A 9,873-nucleotide genomic window follows, 5' to 3' on the forward strand; every position below is an offset into this window, starting at 1 on the left:
AAGGAAATTATAAGACTTTCTTTCAAAGCATCTTTCCCAATTCAAGTCTCAGCTGCTGTTTCACAAACCATGTTGTATCTTAATGTGCATGTATTTTTTTTTTTTTTTTGACAGGCAGAGTGGACAGTGAGAGAGACAGAGAGAAAGGTCTTCCTTTGCCGTTGGTTCACCCTCCAATGGCTGCCGCGGCCAGCGCACTGTGGCTGGCGCACCGCGCTGATCCGATGGCAGGAGCCAGGTACTTCTCCTGGTTTCCCATGCGGGTGCAGGGCCCAAGCACTTGGGCCATCCTCCACTGCCTTCTCAGACCACAGCAGAGAGCTGGCCTGGAAGAGGGGCAACCGGGACAGAATCTGGTGCCCCGACCAGGACTAGAACCCGGTGTGCCGGCGCCGCAAGGCAGAGGATTAGCCTAGTGAGCTGCGGCGCCGGCCTGAATTTATTAAACTTTATTAGAACATGTTTTGAGGAGAAAATGTTGACTCAGGAAATATAGGTTATTAGGAAAAATGAAAAATTTAGATTTTTTTGTTCACAGCTCTGGGTTCTATTACATTTGATTCCATGGGAACATAGTCAAAATTAACATCAAGGACACCCCACATCTGAGTATTTTCTTTTATTGTGAATGTTTGAGTTGTTTGATAACCCTAAAAGGCAAGTATATTCTTTCAGCTGTTCTGCCGCACTGTGCTTTGAGTCACACTGCACATTGATGTCCCAGTTACAGGACAAGTTCGAGAACCTGAAGAGGATTCAACATGAGGAGATGATAAAGCTTGAAGAAGAGAAAAGACAACTGGAAGAAGACATAGTAGATCTTTTACTTCTGACACATTTCAGCCACCTGTGTGCACCAATGTAAAAAAGGACAAAGATCGTAAGAAATAGTTTTTTCTGGGGTTAGCATTTGGCACAGTGGTTAAGACATCAGTTAGGAAGCCTGCATTCCATACCAGAGTGCTTGGGTTTGAGTCTGAGATCAGTTTTTTTCTTAATTTATTTATTTGAAAGGCAGAGAGAGAGAGAGAGAGAGAGCACTTCCATGTGCTGGTTCACCCCTTAAATGGTTGCAAAGGCCAGAACTGGGTCAGGCTGAAGCCAGGAGCCAGGAGCTTCATACTGGGGCCCCACATGGGTGGCAGAGGTCCAAGTACTTGGGACATTGTGGTCTTCCCAGGCACATTAACAGGAAGCCGGGTTGGAAGTGGAACAGCTGGGACTTGAACCATCACTTGATATGGGATGCTGGCATCACAAGTGTTGGCTTAACTCACTGCACCACAACACCAGCCCTCCAATTCCATTTTCATTCCCACATCCTGGTAATGGGTACCCTGGAAGGCACTGGGTGATGGCTACAGTACTTGGGTCCCTGTCAACCCATGTCAGAGAACCTGGCTGGAGTTCTAGGCTTTGGCCTGGCCCAACACCAGTGGTTGTAGGCAGTAGGGGAGTGAATGAACAGATGGAAAATCTCTCTCTTCCTGTCTCTGCACCTGTCTCTCTCTCTCTGTTCTTGGACCCTGCACCCACACGGGAGACCAGGAGGAAGCACCTGGCTCCTGGCTTCGGATCAGCTCGGTGTGCCGGTCACAGTGCGCTGGCCGCAGCGGCCATCGTGGGGTGAACCAACGGAAAAAGGAAGACCTTTCTCTTTGTCTCTCTCTCTCATTGTCTACTTTGCCTGTCCAAAAAAAAAAAAAAAAAAAAAAGACATTGCTTCTCCACATCCCATATTGGAGTGTCTGGTTTCGAGTCCTGGCTCTGCTTCCAATTCCAGCTTCCTGCTAATGCACACCCTGGGGGGCAGCAGATGATGGCTCAGATAGTTGTGTCGCTGCCACCCATGTGGGAAACCCAGATTGAGTTCCAGGCTGCTGGCTTCCGCCTGGTCCAGCCCCCAGCAGTTGCAGGCATTTGGGGAGTAAATCAGCAGATGAAAGGTTTCTCTCTCTCCCACACACTCATCTTTTTCCCTCCTTTCTCCTTTCAAATAAATAAAAACAAAAAAAATTTTAAAAATAAATAAAAGCTGGTGGCCAGCCCTAGCAGCGACGCAGTATCTGGGGCTGCCCTCTTCCTATTCCCAAGAAGGTAGGTCTCTTTCACTGATGTCCTTGGCTTCCCAAGTCAACTTTCCTATCTGGCCTGCTAGGATTTGGAGAGCATTTTCAGCCCCTCTCCAGCCAGCAGCTGCAGAGGACCATGCAGAATCTGTTTCCATCCAAGCAAAGGTGGATCCTGTAAGCTCTGTATTCATTCCACAGCAGCAGCAGAGATGCCTGCAAGACCCCACTGGGCACACAAGCCAGCCTCACTCTCGTCTACCACCAAGTGCTTCCTGGTACTCCAACCGCATCACGTAATGAGCTGCAGGGAGGGTGGCACTGTTCACTGGGCACTTTGGGGAGTCCAGGCAGAATATATCTGCCTCTAGAGCTGGTCAAGGGGTGGTTCACCCAGTTGCCTCATTTTATTCTTCAAAGTGCAGCTCTGGCAGGAATCTTTCATTGGTCCAGAAGTAGAGCAATGAGAAGTCCTTTTTGCAATCACTTGCAGGAGTAGCCACCACTTCCACAGGATGCCTCTTCCATCAAAGGATTCCATGGGAACAGTGATGATGGCCTGGATTGGGGGTGACTGTTGGTTGGTGTCCTTCCCTGTTGGGATGGCAATTCTGACCCCTTCATGTCAGTGGCTCCCCTGGGACACCCTGGGCTTGTGGATAGACATGCAGAAGTCAAGTTCCCTACCAGTCCAACAGAGATACCTGTGTGATGATGGACAGGAAAGCATGTTTTCTAGCATGGAAGACTTTCTAGATACTCATGTGTATCCCAGAATTTCTGCAGGTTACAGGCAGCACTGTTCATTAATTCATTTCCTTCATTATGCTCTTTTTAGAAAATTTACCTGGTCCCTACCTAAGGACCCACCATTCCAAGAGCTGAAAACTCTTTTCTTTTTTTTTAAGATTTATTTTATTTATTTGAAAGACAGAGTTACAGAGAGGTAGAGACAGAGAGAGTAGGATCTTCCATCTTCTGGTTCACTCCCTGGATGGCCGCAATGGCTGGAGCTGTGCTGATCCAAAGCCAGAAGCCAGGAGCTTCTTCTGGGTCTCCCACGTGGGTGCAGGGGCCCTTCTACTGCTTTCCCAGGCCACAGCAGAGAGCTGGATCAGAAGAGGAGCAGCTGGGACTAGAACCAGTGCCCATATGGGATGCTGGCACTGCAGGCCAGGGCTTCAACCCTCTGCTCCACAGCGCCGGCCCTGAAACTCTTATCTTTTCTTCTACCCTGGCCTTGTACCCAAGACATGCTTCAACATCATAGTAGGACTACAAGAAGGCTCAAGCATTAGCAGCTACCCTTGTTTCTACATCTCCTTGATGCTTGTTTTGACCTAGGCCAACAGCCCTTGTAGTTGGTGACAGTTGAACTATGAGGAACAGCTGGACTGGCAGGTGGTGCAATGCTTTAAGTTGCAGCTGTGACACCACCATCCCATATCAGAGTGGCAATTTGAGTTCCGGCTGCTCCTCTTCTGATCAAGCTTTCTACTAACGTGCCTGGGAAAGCAGCAGAAGATGGCCCATGTACTTGAGCCCTTACCACCCATGTGGGAGACCCAGAGGGAGCTTGGCCCAGCCCTGGGCATTGCAGCCATTTAGAGTGAACCATAGGAGGAAGATCCCTTTCTCCCTCTGTCACTCTGCCTTTCAAATAAACAAAATCAATCTTTTTTTTTTTTTAAAGAAATATAACCAATAGCATCAGGTTCTGGAGCAGCGTGGGGAAACTTTTTTCTGCTGAGGGCTATTTGGATAGTATAACATCATTTGTGAGCCATACAAAATTATCAGCTTAAAATTAGCCTGTTATAGCTTTATTGGATTTTGAGGGCTGCCTGTGGTTGCCTTGGCAGGACCAGACCAATTGATTTTGCAACCTTTATACCACCCTTTGGCCGGACATTCTCCACCCTTGGTAGAGCCATGATTTGAAAGGACTCCTTCAGGAGTCTCTGGAAACCTGGAGCTGGGTGCAGACAGTGGGAGTAGGCCATGCTTTGCAAACATTATGCTTCAGAAGATATTTCATCACATACACAAGAGCCCAAGTGACCAGCAGACAAATTCTGGCTCTGGTTGTAGCTGGCAGAGAAGCCATTGCAAGCTGCAGGTAGGTACTCAGGAGTAACAGTGGCCAGGCAAAACCCAGAGGTTCCCAAAGTCAACACCAGAGGGAACCATGTCTGCAATGCCAGCATCCCATATGGGCGCCAGTTTGTGTCCTGGCTGCTCCATTTCCTATCCAGCACCCTGCAAATTGCTTGGGGAAAGCAGCAGAAGATGGCCCACGTACTTGGGCTCCTGCACCAATGCGGGAGACCCAGCTAAAGCTCCTGACTCTTGGCTCTTGCCTGGCCCAGCCCTGGCCATTGTGGCCATCTGGGGAGTGAACCAGTGGATGGAAGATCTTAGAGTTTTAGAGAGAGAGAGAGGGAGAGACAGAGAGAAAAGATCTTCCATCCACTGATTCACTCCCCAAATGGCTGCAATACTGGAGCTGGGCTGATCCAAAGCCAGGTGCGAGGAGCTTCTTCTGGGACTCCCACATGGGTGCAGAGATCCAAGGACTTGGGCCATCTTCTGCTTCTTTCTTAGGTGCATTAGCAGAGAGCTGGATCAGAAGTGGAATAGCCAGGACTTGAACTGGCACCCATATGGGATGTTGGCACTACAGACCAACAGCTTTAACCACTGAGCCACAGTGCCAGCCTTGGGGCTTGTTCTTGTCCAGCTCTCCAGCCTCATCAAACTACCCCACTCACTGCCCATCCTCATCCCAGCCTTTTTCCAGTATCCACCTCAGGTCTCTGTGACTGACATCCCTCCTTCTTCCCTAAATGCTCTTCACCCAGCCCTTCTCATTCATGGCTGGCTCATTTTCATATTTTATGTCCTTCCTCAAATAGCACATTCTCTGTAAGACCTAGGATCGAGCCATCTAAAATGTACACTCCTGGGCCAGCATTGTGGTGCATCAGGTTAAGCCACTGTCTGTGACTCTGGCATCCCATACTGGAGCACAGGTTGGATGGAATTCCAGGCTCATGGTTTCTGCCTGTCAAAGTGCTGGCCATTGTGGCCATTTTGGGAGTGAGTCAGTGGATAAGATCTGTCTCTGTCTCTGTTGCTCCGCCTTTCAAATAAACAAAATAAATCTTAAAAAAAAAAAAGACACTCCTTCTACTCTCCATCACTCTGTTTATTTCTTTTATAGCATTTATATTATCCATAGCAATTCCTACATTTTAGTGTCTCTATCTCATTTTAAGAAAGTCCCTGGGGCCAGTGTTGTGATGCCCATTTGGGCTTTGGTTCGAGTCCCAGCTGCTCCACTTCCAATCCAACTCTCTGCTATGACCTGGGAAAGCAGTTGAAGATGGCCCAAGTGCTTGGACCCCTGCACCCATGTGGGAGAGCTGGAAGAAGCTTCGGTTCCTGGCTTCAGATCAGCCCAGCTCTGGCCATCATGGCCATTTGGGAAGTGAACTAGTGGATATAAACCTTTCTCTATGTCTCTCCCTCTCTCTGTAATGCTGCCTCTAAAAATAAATAAATAAAAATAAATTAAAAAAAAAAAACTCCCCGAAGGTGCAGATTTTGCCTCTATTGTTTACAACTGTATTCCCAGTGCTTAGAACATCACCTGGAACAAGAGGTGCTTAAGACAAGATCTGTCCAATAGATCATGAAGAGACTCACTAGGATGTCTCTGTCTTTTTAGTTTTTCATTTATTATATACATTTAAGGTGGAAAAGATAATGTTGTATAGATAATGAAGTGGTTACTCTAGGCAAGCAAATAAACATAATTTCACATAGATACCTGCACTTTTTCTGTGTGAGAAAACCATCTAAAAATCTACTCCTAGGGCTGGCATTGTGATGCAGTGAGTTAAGACACCAGTTGCAATACCAGCATCCCACCTTGGAGCACCTGTTTGAGTTCCAGCTGCTCTGCTTTTGATCCAGATTCCCGCTAATATATCTGGGGAGGCAGCAGAAAATGGCCCAAATGCTTGGGCTTCTGCACCCATGTGGGAGACCTGGATGGAGTTCCTGGCTCCTGGCTTGGCCTGGTTCTATCTTTGGAAGCCATTTATGGAGTGAATCAGGAGATCGAAGATGTGTGTGTGTGTGTGTGTGTGTGTGTGTGTCCCTCTGTCACTCTGCCTTTCAATTAAATAAATCTAAAAAATTAAAATAAATAAAATCCACTCTTTGAAGCAAAAATACTACAGTATGGAGTGTATCCATGTTGCAATGCCCTGTGATTAAGGTCAGTGGGAAGCTACAATCCTCCCTCCATCCAGGCAGGAGCACAGATTCAAGAGGAGGAACCATCACCCCAGGCATGCTGTATCTTCTTCTGCAGAAAGTGTTAGTGCGTTTTAAGTTGGACAAGGTTAGGTGTGTCCTGTGGGAATCCAATCTTGTGTTTTCTTTATTTGAAAATTTAGTGTGGTTTCAGGAGATGCCCCTAATGTGAATGGGCCTTGTCCATTCCATCCAAGGCTAAATACAACAAAAGGATGACCCTCCCTTAAGTAAGAGGGAAGTTTGACAGAAACAACCTTGAGTAGATCTTATCATACCTGACAAGCATTAAAAGAAAAGTAAACCATGACAAAATAAGGGAGAAATCTTTTTCTTCTTCTTTTTCTTTTTAGAAAGCTTTTATTTAATACATATAAATTTCAAAAGTACAACTTTTGGATTATAGCAGTTTTTCCCCCATAACCACCCTCCCACCCACAAACCATCCCATCTCCTACTCCCTCTCCCATCCCATTCTTCATTAAGATTCATTTTTAATTATCTTTATATACAGAAGATAAACTTAGTATATACTAAGTAAAGATTTAAACAGATTGCACCCACACAGACACACAAAGTGTAAAGTACTGTTTGAAGACTAGTTTTACTGTTAATTCTCATACAACACATTAAGAACAGAGATCCTACATGGGGAGTAAGTGCACAGTGACTCCCGTTGTTGATTTAACAACTGACACTCTTATTTATGACGTCAGTAATCACCTGAGGCTCTTGTCATGAGCTGCCAAGACTATGGAAGCCTCTTGAGTCCATAAACTCCGACCTTATTTAAACAAGGGGGAAAAAATCTTCAGGTCAATTACAGTCCTCATTTTTATAATTGGTCATGTGGTCATAGCTGGTATCTATAACTACCTTTTTTAAAAAAAATTTATTTATTTATTTGGAAGTCAGAGTTACACAAAGAGAGAAGGAAAGGCAGAGAGAGAGAGAGAGAGAGAGAGAGAGAGAGAGAGCGCGAAAAAAGTCTTTCATCTTCTGGTTCACTCCCTAATTGGCCTCATCAGCTGGAGCTGCGCCGATCTGAAGCCAGGAGCTTCTTCCAGGTCTCCCATGGGGTACAGGGGCCCAAGGACTTGGACCATCTTCTACTGCTTTCCCAGGCCATAGCAGACAGCTGGATTGGAAGTGGAGCAGCTGGGACTCAAACCAACACTCATATGTGATGCTGGCACTGCAGGCGATGGCTTTACCTGCTACGCCATAGTGCCGACCCCTACAACTTCTTCCACTGCCCATTCTATAATCCCTTTGTCCTCAACAAGTACCTTAGTTGATCATTCTCTCCTGGTATGGTGACCCAAACCTTTATTCCAGAAGGTTCTAGGCTATTAGTAGTCCTACCTGGATTTAGGTTGTTGTAGTTTCCCATTGACTTTAATCACAGAGCCTGGTGAGACTAATAGATGCCCTAAGGCGCTTCTTGTATTCCTAGCAAGCTGTTCCCTACCTCCACTGTGGAGTAGTAGTTCAATTTCTTGTTGGATCAGTCCCCCCAGCACACATATTAATTCCCTTCTATACCTGTTAACATAGAGGCACCCGGGGCCCAAAGTGACTGCTTATGAGTTGGAACTGCCAGTTCAATGGAACTTTGTGTCTCCTGGTAGAATTCCTCCCTTTGGAACTAAGACCTCTGGACCAGCAGAACATGAGGCCACAAGGACAAGAAGCTGTAGGAGTAGTAGTGGTGCTACTCACCCTTCCACACCCTGATTTCTGGACCCATGTTCCTGACTACAAAAGAAACAGTAGCATATATTGGGTATGCTATATGGTAGCAATCAACTATGATTCAGGGTGAGCCTCAAAACTTCCTGAGTTGGCTACCTCCATTCTTGACTCAGACGACTGCAGGGTTAACCATGTGATAGCTGCAATTGCATTAGCCCCTTCTGGGCACCAGGAAAGGCAAGAATATAGCCCCATGGGTATTGGATTCATGGTCTTGCCAGCGCTTGATGTGCAAGAATGTTGGCTGAAGCCACTTGTCTGTGAAGAGTGGCTGTGTATATGGAGGTGCTTTCCACTGAGTGGTCAGGGGAAACCCTAGAGCCTAAGGTGGTGTCTGTGCAGACTGTATCTGGCCTGGCTGACATTAAGAAAGGGCTGATGCAGGGTGTGCTGTGGCTTATCGCTGGTATGTGTGATTGGTTTTCCCCTCGCTGGGCATAAGCTTTGGCTTCTGTGTGCTTTCAGTAACCACTTTTTAAAAAAAATTAATTAATTTATTTGAAAGGCAGAGTTACAGAGACCCAGAGGCAGAGAGAGAAAGACAGGTTTTTCATCCACTGGTTCACTCCCCAGATGGCTGCAAAGGCCGGAATTGTGCTGATCCAAAGTCAGGAGCCAGGAGCTTCTTCCGGGTCTCCCATGTGGGTGAGGGGCCCAAGGCCTTGGACATCTTCCACTGCTTTCCTAGGCCATAGCAGAGAGCTGGATTTGAAGTGGAGCAGCCAGGACTCGAACTGGCGTACATAGGGGATGCCAGAACTGCAGGCAGTGGCTTTAGCTGCTACGCCGTGGTGCCAACCTCTCAGTAACCACTATAAAATCTCATCTCAGGCTCATTGATTGTTATTCTCTGCTCTGCCCTCTCCCTGAGCTCAAAGTCCTCAGGCACATAGGTAAAGGGCATGTTTTGTTTTGTTTTGTTTTGTTTTTTTTAAATGTGTGACTTCTCAATAAAAATTATTTATTTATTTATTTATTTATTTATTTTTATCTTTTTTTTTTGACAAGCAGAGTGGATGGACAGTGAGAGAAAGAGACAGAGAGAGGCCGGTGCCACGGCTCAATAGGCTAATCCTCCACCTAGCGGCACTGGCACCCCAGGTTCTAGTCCTGGTCGGGGCGCCGGATTCTGTCCCGGTTGCCCCTCTTCCAGGCCAGCTCTCTGCTGTGGCCCGGGAGTGCAGTGGAGGATGGCCCAAGTGCTTGGGCCCTGCACCCCATGGGAGACCAGGAGAAGCACCTGGCTCCTGCCATCCGATCAGCGCGGTGTGCCGGCCACAGCGCGCCAGCCGTGGCAGCCATTGGAGGGTGAACCAACGGCAAAAAGGAAGACCTTTCTCTCTGTCTCTCTCTCTCACTATCCACTCTGCCTGTCCAAAAAAAAAAAAAAAAAGAGACAGAGAGAAAGGTCTTCCTTTACCATTGGTTCACCCCCCATTGGCTGCTGCGGCCGGTGCACCGCACTGATCCGAAGCCAGGAGCCAGGTGCTTCTCCTGGTCTCCCATGCAGGTGCAGAGCCCAAGGACTTGGGCCATCCTCCACTGCACTCTTGGGCCACAGCAGACAGCTGGACTGGAAGAGGAGCAACCAGGATGGAATCCGGTACCCCGACTAGGACTAGAACCTGGTGTGATGGAGCCGCAGGCGGAGGATTAGCCTATTGAGCCATGGTGCAGGCCCTATTTATTTATTTTAAAAACAGAGTGACAGATAAACAGATGGAGA

This window comes from Oryctolagus cuniculus, chromosome 19 (assembly GCF_964237555.1).
Source record: "Oryctolagus cuniculus chromosome 19, mOryCun1.1, whole genome shotgun sequence".
NCBI lineage: Eukaryota > Metazoa > Chordata > Mammalia > Lagomorpha > Leporidae > Oryctolagus > Oryctolagus cuniculus.